Source organism: Apium graveolens, chromosome 8 (assembly GCF_009905375.1).
Source record: "Apium graveolens cultivar Ventura chromosome 8, ASM990537v1, whole genome shotgun sequence".
Classification (NCBI taxonomy): Eukaryota; Viridiplantae; Streptophyta; class Magnoliopsida; order Apiales; family Apiaceae; genus Apium; species Apium graveolens.
In genome coordinates this window covers 170,826,159-170,847,714 of record NC_133654.1, presented here as the reverse complement: position 1 = coordinate 170,847,714, position 21,556 = coordinate 170,826,159, and the positions used below count along the sequence as shown (strand labels likewise).

The 21,556-nt window shown below is 36.8% G+C and overlaps 1 non-coding gene across 1 annotated transcript; it reads right to left on the bottom strand.

Annotated features, from left to right (window-relative positions):
* Window positions 1-2,377: 2,377 nt before the first annotated feature.
* On the bottom strand, window positions 2,378-2,485 carry LOC141681240 (small nucleolar RNA R71). The gene has a single exon (XR_012558681.1). It is a non-coding gene; the product is annotated as a small nucleolar RNA R71 (small nucleolar RNA).
* Between the last annotated feature and the right edge of the window lie 19,071 nt (window positions 2,486-21,556).

Here is a 21,556-nt window from a genome sequence, read left to right as displayed (position 1 = left end):
GATTGATGATGAGTTATTTAGATTTACCTAAGTCATTTTGGGGACATGCCTTAGAAACATCAGCTTATCTTCTGAATCTAGTCTGTGACGGACCCATATTACTAACTAGCAGAAATATGCATAATATTGATTAAACAGTAAAGTACTACAAATAGTTAGAATATTAAAGCTACAATACTTAACCACAATCCCTAGATCCACAGGAATGAGTTTGAACAACATCTAACATCTTTTAATATTATAGACCAAAATATCTCAAGTCAAATTACTACAAAGTTTTAAACCCAAAGTTTATAAACATTAGGGAACTATTAGTTCCCTACCTGCTCCAACATCTGACGGTAGGCATACCAGATAAGTGGATTTAATATCTACTTGGAACGCTTCATTACAGGCTTAAGTTGGTGTTTTGGACTCAAGTTGTTAGTATTTTTGATGTGTTTTTGTGTTATTGCATTTAAGGCATCAGTTTTATGAAGAAAGGAGTTTTTCAAGGAAATATGCTGAAAAGAGATCAGAATTGGAAGCCTAGGCCATTCTCAAATTGTAGATAATCTCGTAAGCTTCGCGTGGACTGCTTATTCATCAAATTCTGACGAGTGGAGCAAAAGTTACAGCAAAAAGAAGAAAATTCAGAATTCCAACTACAGAAGCACAGCGCGCCCGCGCTGGGAAGTGGGGCGGCTGTGCTGAAACAACAGAAGCACGTCGCACCCATGCCGAGAAGCGGGGCGGCCGCGCTGGAACATCAGAAACCGCGACCGACCGCGCGCGCGCGGTCGGTTGTGCCAGGTCATTTTCGCAGAATCCTGATTCTAGTATGATTTTGAGAGTCTGGAAGCCCAGAATGAACAGAAGCCTATATATATCAATAAAAATAAGTTTTTAAAAACAAGGAGACTTGGGAGAGCAATAAGAAGACCTAGAGAGCACGAGAAGGCTACGGAGAAGAAGACTTTTGTTTTCTTTGATTTAGGCGATACTTGGATGCTCATTTTCGATTTGTTCTTGAACCCTAATACTCTTATATTATTTATTATCATGCTTTCATTGGAACCCATGGTGATGATGAGTTTGATTATGAACTAATTGTTAACGTGGGGTTCTAGCGGATTTAATTATGGATTTCTTTAGTTAATTTATTTCGATACCTTAGTGTATGGTGATTGATTGATATCCTAATATTGGTTGTGCTTATTCGTCTTATGTGTATAGCTAACATATAAGATATCGTGTTAATCTCTATTGAAGAGATAGTGAATACAGAGGTTTAGAACTTGCCATGCTCGCATAGGTTCATGTGTTATTGTTATGCATGATTCGTAGGCAATCTTAACCATCTTACTTGCCATATGTAATCACGATAGATAACTTGCGCATTAAACCGTTATGTTTTCAATTCTTATAGACATATAAGGACTAAGCATAATTGGTGTCTATTCAACTTCCATCTCTTTTGTGGATGCTTGGTAGTAGGGTATTCGTACAACGAAAGTTGGCATATATAGTTTCGTGTTATCTAATTAGTGTCATCACCATTACATGCTAAGGTTAAGAACAAAAAAGGTTATTGAATGAAGTATTTAATGAAGTTAGGATCCCATGTTTGTCATATATAGTAATTCAACCTCAATTCTCTTAGTTAATGTTATTTAGTATAATCTCTGAGTTTAATCAAAACCCAATTTGTTATTTGTCTTAGCATTGAGCGATAACCATACATTGTTGCATAGGTGCATAAATTGAACTGAAACTAAATCAGTCTCTGTGGGAATGAATCTAATTTATATCTTATACTACTTGTGAACGCGTATACTTACGTGAATATTAGCGCGTGTTTTCGCCCTAATAAGTTTTTGGCGCCGCTGCCGGGGACTCGGTGTTAATTTTTAGTTTATGTGCTTTTCATCAGTGGTAGTTAAAGTTCACTGACTCGGATTCTTTTACTTTCATGGTTTATTTGTTTGTGTTTCAGGTACTCATTATAATGGGAGATCCAGCAGCACGAACGAAAGCCTTGATGGATTTTTCTCAACCCAAGATCAATGACATTCAATCTAGCATTGTCAGGCCAGCTATCACAGCTAATACCTTTGAGATCAAGCCTGGCATAATTCAATGGGTGCAGAATTCAATCTAGATTGGGGGTTCTTCAACGGAAGATCCCAAAATGCACATTAAAGATTTCATTGAGATCTGCGACACCTTCAAGTTCAACGGTGTTTCTGAAGATGTTGTAAAGCTGAGATTATTCCCATTCTCTCTAAAGGACAAGGCTAAGAGCTGGTTACATTCTCTACCAGCCGGTTTGATTACTACTTGGGAAGATCTTGCTCAAAAGTTTCTTACTAAATTCTTCCCTATGGCGAAGACAGCTGCAATCAGAAACGCTCTTACTCAATTTGCGCAGAAATTAGGAGAATCTTTATATAAAGCTTGGGATCGCTACAAGGAGATACTTAGGGAAGTGTCCTCATCATGGAATGCCTGATTGGATGATCATCAATTGCTTCTATAACGGTTTGGAAGCACAGTCAAGACCCATGATCGATGCAACATCAGGTGGAGCATTATGGGCAAAGAGCTATGAGGAAGCTTATGATCTAATTAAACTGATGGCTGCTAATGAATATTAGTATCCAACTTAGAGATTACCACAGGGCAAGCTAGCAGGAGTTCTTAAAGTGGATATAGCTACGACTATCACTGCTCAACTAAGGGCGTTATCTAAGAAGATCGATTCTCTGGCTAACTATGGTGTTAATCAGATAACCAGTGTTTGTGAGCTGTGTGCAGGTTTGCATGCGATGGAGCAATGCGCTATATCTAGTGAATCAGCTCAGTTTGTGAGAAACTTTCAGAGATCCCAGCACCCAGTTCCAGACACTTATCATCTTGACAACTAGAATCATCCTAACTTCAGTTGGAGCAACAATCAAAATGTAGTATAACAACCTTATCAACAGTTTGGATCCAATCAATTCAATCCTCCTGGTTTTCAGCAACAATTTGCACCAAGACAACAACTCCAACTTCGACAACAAACTCATGATGCAAGTCAATCTTCGAATGAAAAATCTGAATTGGAGGAGTTGAGGCTTATGTGCAAAAACCAGGCTCTTATATGCCAAAGCCAGGTTGTTTCTATCAAGACTCTGGAGAACCAGATAGGACAAATTGCTAATGCCTTATTGAATCGACTACTAGAAACGCTTTCTAGTGATACAGAAGTTCCAGGCAAGATGGAAGCAGAAGAGCATGTTAAGGCAATTACATTGAGGTCTGGGACGGTTGCAAGCCCTGAAAAATCTCAAGTTCCGGAATCTGAAGTTTTGGTTGAAGAAGATGTACAGAAGGAAGCAAAAGTGGAATCAAGGAAGAAAACTGTGGAACACACTCCTCCTGAGGGTAATATAGGGGAGAAACATGTCTATCCTCCAACTCCTTTTCCTAAGAGACTGCAAAAGCAGAAGTTGGATAAGCAATTTGCTAAGTTTCTAGAAGTGTTCAAGAAACTTCATATCAACATACCTTTCGCTGAAGCTCTTGAACAGATGCCTAACTATGCGAGGTTTATGAAAGGTATTCTCTCTCGGAAATTGAAGCTCGATAACTTAGAGACCTTTGCTCTAATGGAGGAATGCAGTGATGTGCTGCAACAGAAGTTGCCTCCGAAGTTTAAAGATCCTGGAAGTTTCACTATTCCTTACACCATCAGAAACTTGTCAATCGACAAGTGTTTATGTGATTTGGGAGCTAGCATCAATCTAATGCCCTTATCTATCTTCAAGAAGCTTGGTCTACCTGATCCGAAGCCGACATATATATCTTTGCAGTTGGTTGATCGTTCTATCACTTATCCACGAGGTATAGTGGAGGATGTGTTGGTCAAGGTGGACAAACTTATCTTTCCTGCTAACTTTGTAATTCTTGACTTTGAGGAGGATAAGAAGATTCCCATTATCTTGGGGAGACCATTCTTAGTTACTGGTTGAACTATGATCGATGTGTAAAAAGGAGAGCTTACGATAAAGTTTCAGGATCAAAAGGTCATTTTTAATGTGTTCAAGGCAATAAAGTTACCCACAGCTAAAGAGGAGTGCTTTAAAGTAGAGTGGGTCGACTCTGTAGTAAATTCAGAACTTGAGCAATTGCCAAAGTCAGATACCTTAGAGAGATCCTTAATGGGGCAATCAGTTATTGATGACAAAGAAGGAGCAGAGCAACTACAGGTTTGGAATGCACCTCCGTGGAAGAGGAAGTTGGATATGCCATTCGATTCTATTGGGTTAGAAGAGTTGAAAATTTCTCAGAAATGTCTTGAGCCGTCTATTGAAGATGTTCCCACAATTGAGCTCAACCGACTGCCAGATCACTTGAGTTATTCATTCTTAGGTGCACCCCCTGATAAGGGTTTGGGATATATTTTTGGTGATGTAGGGAGTGGGTGGCCAGTTTCTCCCATGCTTACAAATGGTATCTCTCGTGCACCACAGACAGTTGATAGGTTTGGTATTGGTGATGTGCATTATAGAAGGTTGATTCGGCGTATTAAGGCCATGCATGCCATTCACCGTGGTTTTGCTACAGATTTGACACACGCTCTCGGTACTATTTCCTGAGACACTAGTGTCGAGGTTTATTGGCCATCTGATCCTCCACCCAAGGAGGGTGATCTTTCTGACGACTAGGTATGCCTGAAATCCTTATTATTGCCTTCAATGAGGAAATTGAAAATTTTAAGTTTGCGGGTGATAATGTAAGGATTAGTTTGTATTTAGTTCATATAGATTCATGTTGCATGTTTAGTTGTATTTCATTCATATTTTTGCATGATTGTTCATATAGGACATATTTGTTTATTTTTTATTTGATTTCATATAGTTGCATTTGCATGCATATTTAGCATGATCCCTTAAGATAAACTATTTTTGATTGATTGGTTGATGTTGATGTGAGTGTAGTGATGACGAATAGAGGGAGGTTTAAGTCCTAATGAATTGATTTGCATGCCAAAAAAAATATTTTCACAAAGTCTTATAGGGTTGCTTTTGATCTAGATCATGATCATACTTGTTTAGTTGTTGAAATTTAATCACTTGTTTATATCTAGAATTTTTGGTATTCTTGTAATGACAAAAGAACACTGAATTTTTAAACTAGAGAAAAACTTTGATTTCATTGCTAGTTGTTGTAAGGTTAGGCATCAAATGGCTAGTAGCCGGTTCGTATTTTTATGAGTAGTCTAGGGTTGAATGAGATGGAGCAAAATGCACTCATTCAGAAATTGTTGAAAAAAAGAGAAAAAAGAAGAAAAAAAGAAAGAAAAGTATGTGTTTATGCATAATTGATCAAGAGTGAGCCCTTAATACTCGAGTTATTAAGTTCTTTGGGGACTTCGTGCCTAGTGACCTAAGGTTTTTCATAGTCTGGGATCCGCTAACCTAACGCTCGCTACATGGGTATTATTGCATAAGTCTTTTGGGACCTCAATCATTACACGGTCAAATAAGCATCTTTATTATGTGTTCAATAATAGCGTGAATCCTTGTATAACTCTAGTAGAAAGGAGGTGTTGTGATGCGTTTATTGTCTATTCAGTTTATAAACTTGTGATTGTTTCGATGATAGATAAGTTATGGTTATTGATCTAGTATCGAGAGTATTTCTGTTAAGCATCCCACACACGCACGTTTATGGTTTGTGAGTTGATTTGTGAGATTTATTCGAGCTCTGTTTTGAGTCATTGCATTCTTAGAGGCATTGGCTTATTCATTTGGTTATGGTTATTCTGAGGGGATCGATTGCATTATAATTTAGTTGCATTCACGTAGTCGCATTCATGCATTAGGTTTCTTTTGTAGTTTTGAGTTTGTTTATGCTTAAGGACAAGCATCGATTCAAGTCTGGGGGTGTGATAAGTGGATTTAATATCTACTTGGAATGCTTCATTACAGGCTTATGCTGGTGTTTTGGACTCAAGTTGTTGGTATTTTTGATGTGTTTTTGTGTTATTGCATTTAAGGCATCAGTTTTATGGAGAAAGGAGTTTTTCAAGGAAATATGCTGAAAAGAGATCAGAATTGGAAGCCTAGGCCATTCTCAATTTGTAGAGATCTCGTAAGTTCGCGTGGACTGCTTATTCATCAAATTCTGACGAGTGGAGCAAAAGTTACAGCAAAAAGATGAAAATTCAGAATTCCAACTACAAAAGTACAGTGCGCCCGCGCTGGGAAGCGGGGCGGCCACGCTGAAACAACAGAAGCACGGCGCGCCCGCGCCGGGAAGTGGGGCGGCCGCGCTGGAACATCAGAAACCGCGCGCGGCCGCGCTAGGTCTTTTTCGCAGTATCCTGATTCTAGTCTGATTTTGAGAGTCTAGAAGCCCAGAATGACCAGAAGCCTATATATATCAATAAAAATATGTTTTTAACAACAAGGAGACCTTGGAGAGCAATAAGAAGACCTAGAGAGCACGAGAAGGCTATGAAGAAGAAGACTCTTGTTTTCTTTGATTTAGGCGATATTTGGATGCTCGTTTTCGATTTATTCATGAACCCTAATACTCTTATATTGTTTATTATCATGCTTTAATTGGAACCCATGGTGACAATGAGTTCGATTATGAACTAATCGTTATTGTGGGGTTCTAGCGGATTTATTTATGGATTTTTTAGTTAATTTGTTTCGATACCTTAGTTTGTGGTGATTGATTGATATCTTAGTATTGGTTGTGCTTATTCGTCTTATGTGCGTAGCTAACATATAAGATAGCGGTATAATCTCTATTGAAGCGATATTGAATATAAAGGTTTAGAATTTGCCCTGCTAGCATAGGTTCATGTGTTATTGTTATGCATGATTCATAGGTAATTTTAACCATCTTACTTGCCCTATGTAATCACGATAGATAACTTGCACATTAAACCGTTATGTTTTCAATTCTTATAGGCATATAAGGACTAAGCATAATTGGTGTCTATTCAACTTCTATCTCTTTTGTGGATGCTTGGTAATAGGGTATTCGTTCAACGAAAGTTGGCATTTACTAGTTTCGTGTTATCTAATTAGTGTCATCACCATTACATGCTAAGGTTAAGAACAAAAAAGGCTATTGAATGAAGTATTTAATGAAGTTGGGATCCCATGTTTGTCATATATAGTAATTAAACCTCAATTCTCTCAGTTAATGTTATTTAGTATAATCTCTTAGTTTAATCAAAACCCAATTTGTTATTTGTCTTAGCATTGAGTGATAACCATACATTGTTGCATAGGTGCATAAATTGAACTTAACATAAACCAGTCTCTGTGGGAACAAATCTGATTTATATCTTATACTCCTTGCAAACGCGTATATTTGCTTGAATATTAGCGCGTGTGTGACGGCCTCAACCCCGGGGTCAAGAGTTGACGTTATCAACTACAAAATATACAATTCAATAATAAAATATAACTACGACCCCTTTACCAAGAACTTTTCCAGGTTTAAGTATGATTTAGGTTACAACTATCACAACACCAACTTACTCAAGCCATGCTATCACAACTAACTTAACACATCAACTCAATAAACCATCTCTGGTCCAAACACAACTACCTCAGAGGAACCTAACACGGAAAGCACAGGAACTCTGCCCTGACTACCACGGAAGAACATCCTAGGCATCATGCAGAGCGTTACAACTATCTCTGATTGACCTTAAACCGATTTGGGACACTCGGCTTTATCGCTTTACTATTTGACTATCCTGGATCCGACTTCAACGCTCAGGTCCTTCGCTTGGAACCTCGCTGTGCTTGTCGACTGATCACTAGGTTATCTTAGTTCGATATCAATTCTTGAGTCCTTCGACTAGAACCTACAGAGTCGAACTACTCTATGTTATGTACCCAGTTATGCTTGACATATCTTAACTATCACTTCTACCCAACCGATAACAATTTTCGGCTCGTAAATATGCATATTACTATAATCACACAGCAATTAGGGTCCATACATTCACAACTCGGTTCGACAACCTTTGTCGGAAAATACATATACCCGTTGTTTGTAAAGTAGGGTTGTTAACTAATTACCAAATAAATTTTAAAATATCACAAGTAATTCAAAGTTATTAAAAATAAAATTTTCAATTTTTAAGTCATTTTTGAGTCACGCTTACATACCCGCAATTCACAATTAACGATCCGAGTTGCACTTAAAACGGATTCAGAAAATCACGAAAATAGTCTTAAAATGTTAGAAATATCCAGAAGTAAATAAAAACCTAAATTTTGAAATTTTAGAATAAATTCTGAAACACAATTTATACCCACTTTAATCAATTTAACGAATCAACGCGAGTGTGAAATGAATCCCACAAATTCCCAAAATAATTTTAAAATTTTCGGAATATTCCAAGCTTAAATAAATATAAGTTTCACAATTTGTGAAGAATTTTGTAATTAAATACGGATTTTACGAATAAATGAAATCAGAAATCACAGAGCTAAATAATTGATAAAATATTGATTTCTAAATTTTATAAAATCCTAAAAATATTTATTGTAATTATAAGACCATAAAAACAATTTTAGAGACATTCCAAATATTTATGCAAATAAATTTGCATTAAATCCACATTTTAAAGTGAAAACAATTTAGTACAACTCAATAATTAATTACGCGAACAACCCGGTACACCATAAATCACACATATATAATAATAAAACGATATTGAGCTGACAGAAGCTATACACATATTTTATTTATTTAATAATTCCATAATTATGTATTTAAATAATATAAAAATACACGAGTCGTTATATTCTTCCCCCCTTAAAAAGATTATGTCCTCAGAATCTGATCTAACTAAACAAGTGAGGATACTTGTCAAGCATATCTGACTCTAACTCTCAAGGAGATCCTTCTATTCGGGAATTCTTCCAAAACATACTCACTATAGGAATAAACTAATTCCTGAGGTCTCGCTTTCTATGATCGAGGATTTAGACCAGGTCATACGTACTATTTTCATTAAATAAAGAATATATTACTTGGACACAAAGACCCAAAATGCACTAGAAATACACTGCCGCTATGGCAACAATGCCAGCTCATAGACGACTTTACCTACTTTCCTCAATACCTCACACAATCCGAAATTCCTAGGCTTAACTTACTTTTCTGATCAAATCTTATTATTCCTTTCCAAGGCGAAACTTCCAGCGATATAAATGTTCCAACTTTTATCCCTATCATTCCGACACGAATCCGCATTCGCCCTTCGTATACCATGTGTTACTTTTAACCTTTCCCAATCAATATTCTGTATTAATAATCTAGTGAACTGGTTCAGGATCCGACGATTCCTTTAACTCTTCAATCAATTTAGACTGAGGATGAACTTCATATAGAGGCTTCTTTTTTTTCACCTACGATTGTTCAAACTTCATCCCTTACTCTTTCCGATTCTTTTGTTAACTCCTTAGGGATCTTAATCACATATACTTGAAATCTTAACATACAGCTGCTCTTTTTCCAATCTTCGTAGAGGAATCCTTGGGCATTCTATATGGATTTTCTTTTGATGCACTACCTCCCATGCTATCTCGGGAAGTACTTCTACAATTCTTGGCAACATGCCCCACCTTGCCACAGTTGTAACAGACGACTCCTGGATTTTCCACCTTACATTCTGACGCGTAGTGTCCTTTCTGTCCACACCTGAAACATTCAATATTTGCCTTACACCTTCCACCATGCCTCTTACCACATAGCTTACACTCCGATATAGGCGACTTAACCAACTTGGCTTGATTAGAGCTGGCTGAGGTATTACTAATCATGTTTAAAGAAATACTTTTCCCTCTAAATTCTTTATTCTTACTCCTTCCAACCTTTTCCTGAAACTTCTGGCTGGATCCTTCTTGACCTGATGCTTCTTCCATATCATCTATCTTTCATTTCTTATCTTCTTTTTCTTTAGCAGCTAACTTCAGATCAAATTCAATTACTAAGGCGGCCTGAACTACGGAAGGATACGTTTTGAGTTGTAATGCCACCACTCCACTACGAATTTCAGGCTTCAATCCTTGTTGAAGCCTTCTTGCCTTATGAGCTTCAGAGCACACATAATCTGGTACAAACCTAGCCAACTCTGTGAACTTAGCTTCATACTCAGCTATACTTCTATCGCCTTGCTTCAATTCTAAAAACTTAATTTCCATTTGACTCCACACACAATCTGGGAAATACTTTTCCAAAAACAACTCAGCAAACCTAGCCCATGGAACACAGCCTTCTCCTTCTAACGCTCTAGTTGACTCCCACCAGTAATTTGCTTCATTCTTTAGGAAGTAGCTTGCATAATCAGTCTTAAGATTATCACTTACTTGGGCAAGATTGAAAGCTTTCTCCATCTCTTTTAACCATGCTCCAGCAGCTACTGGATTAGGTTCACCTTTAAACTCAGGAGGGTTAACATTCTGAAAGGATTTGAAACTAGCACTTTAGTTCACTCCTTGTTGTTACTACTGCAACAGTAGTTGCTACTGCTGAACCTGTTGGATTAACTGCAATTGTTGTTGCTGCTGCTGACGCAACAAGTCTAGAATTTCATTTATAAATGGACTCTCCGTAAAACTACTACTATTTTCTTTAGACTAGGTAGCTTTCTTGGGTGGCATCTTCCTGAAATATATAAATGAATTTATTCAAAACATAACAAATATTTAACAAAAGATATCACCGTTTAAATGGTGCATCTGTATCAAGAAAATGTTGCCCAATCATAGTACCGATGTCTCTAATATCGGGGTCCATTTATAAAAGAAATCTTGATGAGCAACACTAGCAACAATAGTAGCAATGACAGTAGCAGAATCAACAACAGTACAGAAAAACTGGAATATAAAGAATCTAATCATCATAGCATGATTCCTTAATACAACAGCAACTAACTAACTTCCCGTCACTGCTCTATTATCACATCAACACTAATCTGATATACTGTGAGACTTGGTTGGCTATATCAACCACCAATTATATAGATCAAACTGGTAAATCAAGTTGGCTTAGGAACGCTAGACTTCCTTAGGCACCATAATCCCAATTTTAACCAACCATTCTCCTAAGGATAATTTCTTATCACCCATAAGTGATTCATCAACCACTGATTTACTTTTCCCGAGGCTATAACTCCACCGATAGATTTTGAACCTTCGCTGTTATCCTTATTCAAAAATAATATCTGAATGTACGGCTTTCATTTTTCCCAATAATCAACTTTTATCTACTTTCAGTAACGGGGACCATCGAATCGCAGAAATTCATTATCATAGAATATCATATAAGGTTTCAAAATCAAGGGAATCGAACAGGGAAGAAGTGAAAAAGATGTAGGTATGACTATGAGCAACCATACGAGTACATAAGATGGCCAGTCTTAGTACCGCACAGTTCACAACACACAACTCGATGGCATCCCACCAGACCCTTTTGCCATACAGACAAATGGTCAACTTATATGCATTGTTTGTGCCAATCAACCAAAAAAGTCACCGAGGAATGAAACAATATTTAGGTAGAAAATTCACAATTTGAAAGGGAAAATCCGATTTATAATAAATCAACAGAACCTTAAGTTGCTTGTTCCGAGTTCTCAATATTTTCACAGGAAAAATAAGCAACTTATAGGATGAGAAACAATGACTCTGGAAACAAAGTACGTTTCAAGAAAGATGTATAAGGATTCAAAAATACCAACTCCCGTTATGATCCACATTCACTATAAAACTTGGCCGTCAAAGCAGCCACTGACTATTATCATATTTCCCGAACTCACCGAGGTCACACACTCCGTCCATTAACATCCTTGACATAGAAAATGCTACTTTTAGGAATGATATAGGTGTCTCTATAGCTGACACACCCAGGGTCCGCTCAGAAACTGAAATCTCTCAATCATACTCGCATTCTCGAGAGGAAAACTAGAAATCTCTATCGGATATTACCAATAACACATATACGAAGGTGACGTAATCTAAACTAGGGCAGTTCCAGCCAATCCCCAATAAATGTCAGGGTTACATCTTCGAAACCATTGACAACTCATAGACTTGCTCCTCTGATTGAGTTGCTGATTGCCATCTATATATAAACCTTCATGTACCCTTTTGACTCTATCCCTAACCTAAATCAGGGACTCAAACCTGTAGCTTTGATACCAACTGTGACGGCCTCAACCCCGGGGTCAGGAGTTGACGTCATCAACATTAACTATAAAATAAGCAATTCAATAATAAAATATAACTACGACCCCTTTACCAAGATCTTTTCCAGGTTTAAGTATGATTTAGGTTACAACTATCACAACACCAACTTACCCAAGCCATTCTGTCACAACTAACTTAACACAACAACTTAATAGACCATCTCCGGTCCAAACACAACTACCTCAGAGGAACCTGACATGGAAGGCACTGGAACTCTACCCTGACTACAACGGAAGAACATCTTAGGCATCTTGCAGAGCGTTACAACTATCTCTGATTGACCTTGAACCGATTTGGGACACTCGGTTTTATCCCTTTACTATTTGACTATCTTGGATCCGACTTCAATGCTCAGGTCCTTCGCTTGGAACCTCGCTGTGCTTGTCAACTGATCACTAGGTTATCTTAGTTCAATATCAATTCTTGAGTCCTTCGACTAGAACCTACAAAGTCAAACTACTCTATGTTAGATACCCAGTTATGCTTGACATATCCTCACTATCACTTCTACCCGACCGATAACAATTCTCAACTCGTAAATATGCGTATTATTATAAATCATATAGCAATTAGGGTCCATACATTCACAACTCGGTTCGACAACCTTTGTCGGAAAATACATATACCCGTTGTTTGTAAAGTAGGGTTGTTAACTAATTTTTAAAATGTTTAATCACGACACACCAGCATATTTCGCAAAGTATTTATATTTATATAGTTATATACGTCTGACTGGTAGTCCCGATAACCTTAGTATATGTTTCCGCATTTTTGAATTTAATTTCTCCGAAAATCCGGAAGCACCTCCTCTGTTTATCGGACTACTAGTCGATCTCATATCGACACAACAATCCCAAACAATTCAATTTACAATCCAAAACAATTCCAAGTATTCTCCATGACTTATTATATATAATTGAATAATTTACAAAATAATTATATTTTTAATAGTTTAGGACTCAGAATTATTCATCACGGTCCACCGTCAGCTCATCGAAACTCATTGCTGACGGCGGTAAAACTCTCGGGTACCCGTATATTCCGGGTTTCCAATCGCGAATCCTACTGATAAATTATTATTTCTCGTGCACCTCACAATTCATTTCAGTAAATAATCAATAAAATTCTGCTGAGTTAATTAAAAATTAATGATCAAGATTAATTGAGCAAACAGGAATAGCCAACACGCATGCATCGCAAACACAGGGCTGCCTCGCAGGAAAAACCGGCGGCAACCAGGAGAAGTAATCACAGACTACCACAGATTATACACACATGAATACACACACACACACACATATATATATATATATATCTGTAAGCAAATGAAGCCACACATGACCAGAATCAGCCGGTGGCCAAGCTTACCGAAGAACCAGGGAACAGCGGCGACCGAAGCCGGAAAGGAGGAAAGAGGAAACAAGAACGAAAAAGGGGTGGGGGAAGAAGAATAATAAAAAAAAAGAAGAGAAGGGAAGATGGAGAGAATTCAGAAGAGAGATTGACTAGAGAGATTCAAGAGAGAGATGCCAGAGATTGATGTTTTATTAGTGTATGTATATGTTTATTATTATTTTCTTTTCCGCTTACACAACTGCATTACAGAGAAAATAAGCATGTAGACTTGTGCCACGTATCTGAAAACAGCCATCCTCTTGCCACGTGTCCATTCTCCTTTTCCTATAGCCCCATTTGATTTCGTTTTTGCAATTGAATGAACCATTGCGCGAATAAAAATAATTTCGCTAATTACCAAATGTTAGGTCACACACACTGTAGAATGGCGTTGAATACAGTGTTTACTACAATTAAATCGAATATAAGAACTCAAGTAACAGAAGACAGATTTTATTTAACACAATAAACTTTGTTATAAAAAAATGTTCTCTCTTAGTAATGAACAAATTATCACGAGAGCTGCTAGGGTTACAAAGAATAATATTTTTGATTAAGATAACACATATAGTATAAACCCTATGCTGTGTTTATATAGACACCTAGTTACAAGATAAGTTTTAATTGATATAGAATATAATTATGTATCCTAAAATATATGAATCTGTTATCTTTTCTTCCAAGTATTCTATTCTTCATAGAATTCTTCTCCATGCATATTTCTTTCTGTTTTAGTCTCGATCTTCTTTCCTTTCAATCAGCCGCCTTCCTTATCTGAAAGTCTCCTTAAGTCCTGATATTATCTCATGATAAATATCTTCTGATAACTTAAGTTCTGATAACTTAAGTCCTGATATCTTAAGTCCTGACTTCAGTATAAGAACTGATTTCCAGTTAAGTACTGATTTGTCCTGTTAATTAAGATCTGAAAAACTAAACACAAATCATCATTAGCCATGACATCATAAATATATCTAACAATCTCCCCCAACTTGTATATTATGCGATATTTGATGATGTCAAAAACATTAAGTACAAATGCATGAGAATTTGACTAGATAACTATAACTTACAGTCCTTGCAGCTTTTACCATCCTTAAAGTCTGATTTCAGCTTCAGTCTGTATATCCTTCAGAATTTAAGCAGTTGTAGATCTTTGACTTGGCTTCAGTGAATGATCTTTTCGATGTCAGGAGTTGTTCTGAGATAGTTCTTCAAAAGTGTTCTCTCAGCATATTCAAGTTCATTAATCATCCTCCTTCTTGCATCTTTGAGTTCAACTGTATCTTCACCAGTTTGAAAGATAGCAGCTCTGAGATCATTTATGTTAGCTTTTCTCATCTCCTGATACAGTCTGATGACATAGGCTTTATCAGACTCTAGATTGAACTTGAGACCCTTAATACCAAGATATGTAGTGATTTTTGCGGTATTAGGCTTCATCTCAACTATTTCACCACTATGATCTCTGTATTTAGGAAAATATGGTTTGTCAGACTTTACAGAATAAAGTCTCTTCTGTCTTTGAATATCAGATTTTAAATAACTGGCAGCACCATTTCTTGATTTGTTCTTTACTTGAAGTAGGAATTGAACATGTTCCAGTTCTTCAAAATACTTCAGTCTAATAGCATTCTTCCTAATCTGGAATACCCTCTCATCTGTCATAAAGTATAACATAACATCTTCTTTCAACACAGAATGGTAAACCATTTGTACAGATTCAAGTTGATTAAATCTCTCAGGAGTTGCACCTACTCCTGGTTCACTTAAGGAAGTTGGATCATTGGTAGTGTTGTGTATTCTTCTTTCATCAGAACTACCCAATCTTGATTTGTCTCTTGCTTCCTTTCCTTGAACAGCTCTTGCTTCAAAACCACTTGATGTAGTCTTCAAAGGTTGAGTCTGTTCAGCTTTGGTGAATTCTGTTGAGCTTTGTCTGCAATTCAAAACCACTTGATGTAGTCTTTAACATGAGCACTGTTAGAGGTTAATGTGCCCTTCTTCTTATCTTCTGATATCAGGCCAACTTGAGCTATGTCAGAGGTTGCTTGCTTCTTTGTAATATCAGAACTTACTACATCTTGACTCTGAACAACTTGAGCCATGTCAGAGGTTGATTGAGAAATCTTCTTTTTCTTCAGAGTAAGACTAGTATCTTCTTTATCAATTATTTTCTCATCCATGATTGGCACATAGACTTTTACAAAGTCATCTATTTTAGATTTGCCCTTGAACCTTGGATCTACCTCCACTTGTGATTTGTCCTTGGTTGCCTCAGAAATTGTCTTCTCTTTTATCACAATGCCCTTATGCTTTGGAAGTTTCTTTTCAACAATAGAAGCTTTAGACTTGGATTTGATATTTTCTGCTTTAAGTCTGGCTTCTTCTTCCTTCAGTGTTTCAAGGTTCATACCTGGATTGTCTTTAAGAAATAATCTATTTGAAATCTCTTCATCCAACTTCTGTAGCTTGGGGTCTTGATAATAAACAGTTGTTTCCTTCCCCTTGAGCTTCAGTGTCTGCATAAACTTCTGTGATTCTTGACTTTCACCCTGTATTAGAACATCAGGCCTAGTCAGAACTTGTTTACTAGAACTTATTCTTTTATCAGCATCAGAGATTGATCTCTGTGTAAAAGTTCATGTTTTACTAGATGAAGAACCTTTGCCTTGACCATGACCTCTACCCTTATCAAAGTTTCCACCTCTACCCTTATCAGAGTTTCCCTGGTCATCATTTCCATCATCCTTACCCTTCAGTGGTTGAATAGATTTACATTTGGACTTAATTACTTTCTCCCCCTTTTTGGAATCAGCAGGTAAAAGAAGAGAGACAAGCAATTCCACTGAGGATTGGATCTCATTGAGTTGAGATTAATGAGAAGCTTGATTCTTTAGAATTGCAGAAATTTGATCTTGTTGCTTCTCCTGAGCTTTCTCAATGCAATCAATTTTGTCAAAGGTAGGCTTGAAAAACCTTTTCTTGTCCAACTTGGTATTCATATCTTGCTGAATTATGGATTATTAAATTTTGTTCACCTTGGTTTGAGTTAATGAGTGTTGACCCTGAAGGTGCCTTGTACTCAATGCAGTAACTCTCAGCTGTGCCTTGAAATCATCACTTATCAACATTTCATCAGCCTTAGTCAGGTGCTCAGCAAGTATATTTGAAGTAGGAACAAAATCAACTTTGTTCCACTCCTTAGTCCACTCCTTTCCTCTAGGAGTTTCACTCCAAGGTACGGGGGCATCCTCTCTAACAAACTTCTTGATTAGATCATCTTTGGATAGAACTTGTTGAGGTGCATGTTCAGATGGACCAGCAGTATCAGTATCTACATTTATAGCAGCTTCACCAGTATTTTCATCATTGGCAGCATCAGAACTTAGAGATCATGCAGAATCAGCATCCTCTGATAGAATAACTGTGTGGGAGGCTATAGAGGTTTCAAAATCATCCTCTAAGTGCTGATTTGCAACTAAGTTCTGATCAACATCCAAATTCTGATGCCCACCTAATATCTGATCACCATCATCTAGATTTTGAAGAGGTGTTATGGGAATTTCTGCATTGAAATCAGCATCCAGAATTAGTGTTGTTGGTGGAGTAACTTGAGTAGGTGGAGCTTCCAAGTACAGAACCTCAGGCACAACCAAGTTATGAATGTCTATTTCAGCACTTGTACCTGGGTCTTCAGCATGTACTGGATCAATTACAGGAGACACAGGAGGTGTAGGCACTTGCTCTGGAATATCCTCTTGTTCTTGAATAGGAGACTTGTGAGCTGATTCAGCAGTGGGAAGTAATTCAATTACTATAGGTTCTGTTGGGATCAGAGATTCCTGACCCCCTTCCTCAGCTGCTGCTTCAAGGACTTCCTCAGAGTGAGATAATTCACTTACAGCCCTCCTGGCTCTTTTCTTTTTAAGTCTCTTTGCTTTTTAAGTCTCTTTGCTGAAGTGGAGACTTTGGGAGCTTCATCATCAGAGTTTAGCTTTCTAAGCCTTTTGAGGGGCCTAAAACTCCCAGTTTCAGTATCTTTTTGAGAAGATATCTTCTCAGCTTCTACAATAACAGGTTCTGATAGGGGAACATGTTCCTCATCATCTGACTCATCTCTCAGAATGACTCTCCTTCTCTTTTGCTGAAACTGAGGCACAATCTGTGTCCTCTTAGGTTTAGAAGATGAAGGTTTCACTGGATGTGCTGATGGTTGTGGTTGAGTTTGAGGTTGTTGAGAGACGGTATATGCTGATGGCTGTTGTGGTGGCTGTGATGTGGTTGTGGGTTGGACATCAGAGTAGACAGATGTATAAGTTTCTGGATCAGCATTTACCAAGATTTGTTTTACTGATTGAGGGATTTGTAATGGTCTCAAAACTCTCTTCTTAGTATCAGAGTTTAACAGGTCATTAAAGGCCCTTTTTGCAAGGTTAAAGGGTGAAATTATATTACTGGATGGTTGGGGTTCATCAGCATAACAAAAAGTATATATAAGCTGACAGAATCTAACAAAATAGACTACATTCCTATCTTCTATCATCTTATCCCCTATGAAACCTAGCACAACACTTGCATAATCAAAATTAGTTTGATTGATAAGGGCATACCCGATTTGCTGACTCATTATGGGAATAACATCAAAGTTGGAGCATTTATTGGCGAATGCCTTGGTGATACAGTCAAAGAAAAAGCTCCATTGCTTTCTGATATAAGATCGTTTCAGTTGACCTAGCTTTCCCAAGCTTTGCTCATAGCCCAAACTTGCCATAAGCTGCTGTAAAACCGTCTCCTCCACTGTAGATAATTTACAATCTTCAGGTAAATGGAGAGCTTTGCAAACAGTCGACCTGGTAACCACATACTCAACATCTCCTGATGTAAAAATGATGCTTGGTGAACCAGCAGTACCACCATTATCAAATAGCCCAGTTCTCCAAAATGTCAGCACTTGTTTGCTTGAAAAAGTTTGAGGTAGGGTCAAAGCGTACCCAATCTCACTATTGGCTAAGAAATCTTGCACAAAGTGCAAATCTGATGGAGCTTCAGCCTTGCTTAGGATTGCAGAATAGTTATTTGGCACGAACTTGGCTCCATCAACAATTAAATCCTTGGGCGCCATCAGAAATAAGTGAGAAATTAGATGCCTGAAAGGTGTTTGATGAAATGTCTGTATAGAAAACCGTCAGAAAATGTGAGAGAATAAGAAAAGAGAGAGAGTGTAATAACCCCAAAAATTTTGGACTTTTTGTAAATCTTATGAATAGTGATTTTGCTGATTATGCTGAATAAGAAAACTTTTCATGCCACACAATGTAGCAGTTCTTTTATTGATATTTTGAGGTCTTATTAGTACTCTATATGGTATATAAGTGTATGTAAAGATCGTCAGAATCCAAATCCGAACACTTTGATTTTTACCGAAAATCCACCAGATACCGAAAGAATTGAGTATAAGGTAACAAGATAAAAAGGATTTAAATTCAAGGATTTTTAGAGAGGATCATAAAAGGAATATAAAATATTGAGAAAGGTTTAGGGGAACCTAAGTAATAAGATCCCAGGTATGATCCCTCAAATGATAAACGAGAACGAAAGTTAAGCGAACCGTATAACAGATAAGCGGTCATTAGCCAAGTAATTAGGGGTTAATCAAAGAGGTTAGTGGATGATGATGTCATCACACCAACAAGAAGAAGACAAGTGTAAGAGGATGACATGAGAAAGATGACATAGGCATGGTGACATAAGCATGACAAATGGAGGGATTGGTTGATTGATTGTGAGCCACACAATTTTTACCATGGTAACAATCTAATTAACAACAAAAGGAAGTAACCAAGCTAAACACCACACAAATCATTTATTCAAACTAGAAACATTTTTACTTCACTTTTTCTTCCCTTGCTCTCGGCCAAAACCAGAACAGCAACTTAAAACTACCATATCTCCTTCAATACTCACTCAAATGTTGTGTTATATAGCTCGTTGGAAAGGTATTGAGATGGACTACAACTCTTGTTCACAAGTCTCGTCCAAATAAGCGGGTTAAGACCCTCATTTTTACAGTTCTCTAAATCGGACTTTTAAAAACTTCAAAACCTAACTTTGTGTTCTTGATTTCTTTGGAAAGATCAAGCTTGTAGGAGGTTAGATTAAGGCTCCCTAAGGCTTCCTAGCAACTTAACACCTACCAAGGAAGGTATCAACTTCAAACCCTAGCTTTGATTTTATGATTCCATTAAGTTTTATTGAAGCATTGTTAGTATCAAGGCTTGATCTTTGATTATAAGTAGTTTTGGTGGATTTGTATTGGTTTTGAATATTGGGTCTTTGATTGGTTGGATAAATTGGTAAAACTTGGAGTTGGGGACTGATTTTGTAGTATGATGGTTGAATATTGTTGTATTGGTGGTTGTGAGTGAATTGATGATAATTTAGAGTGTTAATTAAATTGGAAATCGCGTAAACATAAACGTCATAATGCCCGATTTTCCTTAACTGTTCTGTTCTTAACTTTAGGACCCGTGAACTCACTGAAAGATTCTAACTTTTGCCATTTTTAGATAGTTCATGTTACGAGCTTTGTTTTGATATGTGGTTTGCTCAAATCTGATGCACGGTTTAGGAGAAACGACCGTTTTAAGTAACGGCATTTCGCGAACGAACCATTACCCCTCGCCTTACTTTGAAACCTTTGTTAAGGCCCTTAAATGACTAATTGGAGTATGAAACAATTATGTAAAGTGTATTAGGCAGTTGGTAGGGTACTCGCGAAAGAATCGCCTTAAAATTCTTAATGGTTAATTTATTAAAAATGATGGAGCTGAGCGTACTTAAACGACTTATGTGATTTGTTAGGCGTAGAAGTGACCATAAGCGAACGTTAGGGTTCAATTGGTTAAAGTCTAGTTTCTTAAGCGACCGGGATTTAATTCCGACTTATGTTGTTGTTCATAGGTTATCGGACCCACTCTAAACTTAAGTCTATCCGGGAACACTCAGGCAAGTTTTCTACCCGTTATACTGTTGCTGTGATATAAATATATGTATATGCATTATCTTGTGATAAGTGCAAGATTGTTATTAGCAAATTTTGCGATATATTGGAGCATGCTGATATGGTATATATGCATGTTTGTTTCGTAATCTTGATATCTAATTGTTGATTCAAATGCTTATAAGTTGCATAATACCTATGCTAGAGATAAGCAATAATTGCGTATACCCTTAGTATAGGGGACCCAAAGGTGAACATTTTCTAAACCGGGAGTCGATGTTCCCGAGTATAATATATATATTAATATATATATATATTGATATAGTTTTCAAAACTATTAATCGAATAAGGTTTATTCGATAACTTTATTTTATTTAATTAATATTATTTTGAATATTCATTCGAGGACTTATGACTCCGCTTACTTTATTTAATGAATATTATTTTTGAATATTCATTCGAGGACTTATGACTTCGTTTATTTTATTTAATGAATATTATTTTGAATATTCATTTGAGGACTTATGACTCCGCTTATTTTGTTAAATAATATTCTTTATTTTATTAAAGAATAATGTTTCGATAATCAAACTTATTTTTGATTATTCAAATAAAGATCGTACTTTCGTATAAGTATATCTTTGGTTATTTATTATTCATTTCAAGTATGAGTTTTAAAACTTCTACTTCAATTATTTTTATAAAGATTATCCTTTATGGGAATATTATTTAAATAATAATATTCAGATATTTTTTAATATATCGGGACTGATTTATTTCATTAAATCAGCATTACTCCAAACATTCTTAAAAATGTTTTCGAGTCTTCAAAATGATTTTTAAAGGTTAGAGCGGATCCCAAAACTCGTTTTCAAATTTAAGATCTTCCTTTTTGAAGGGG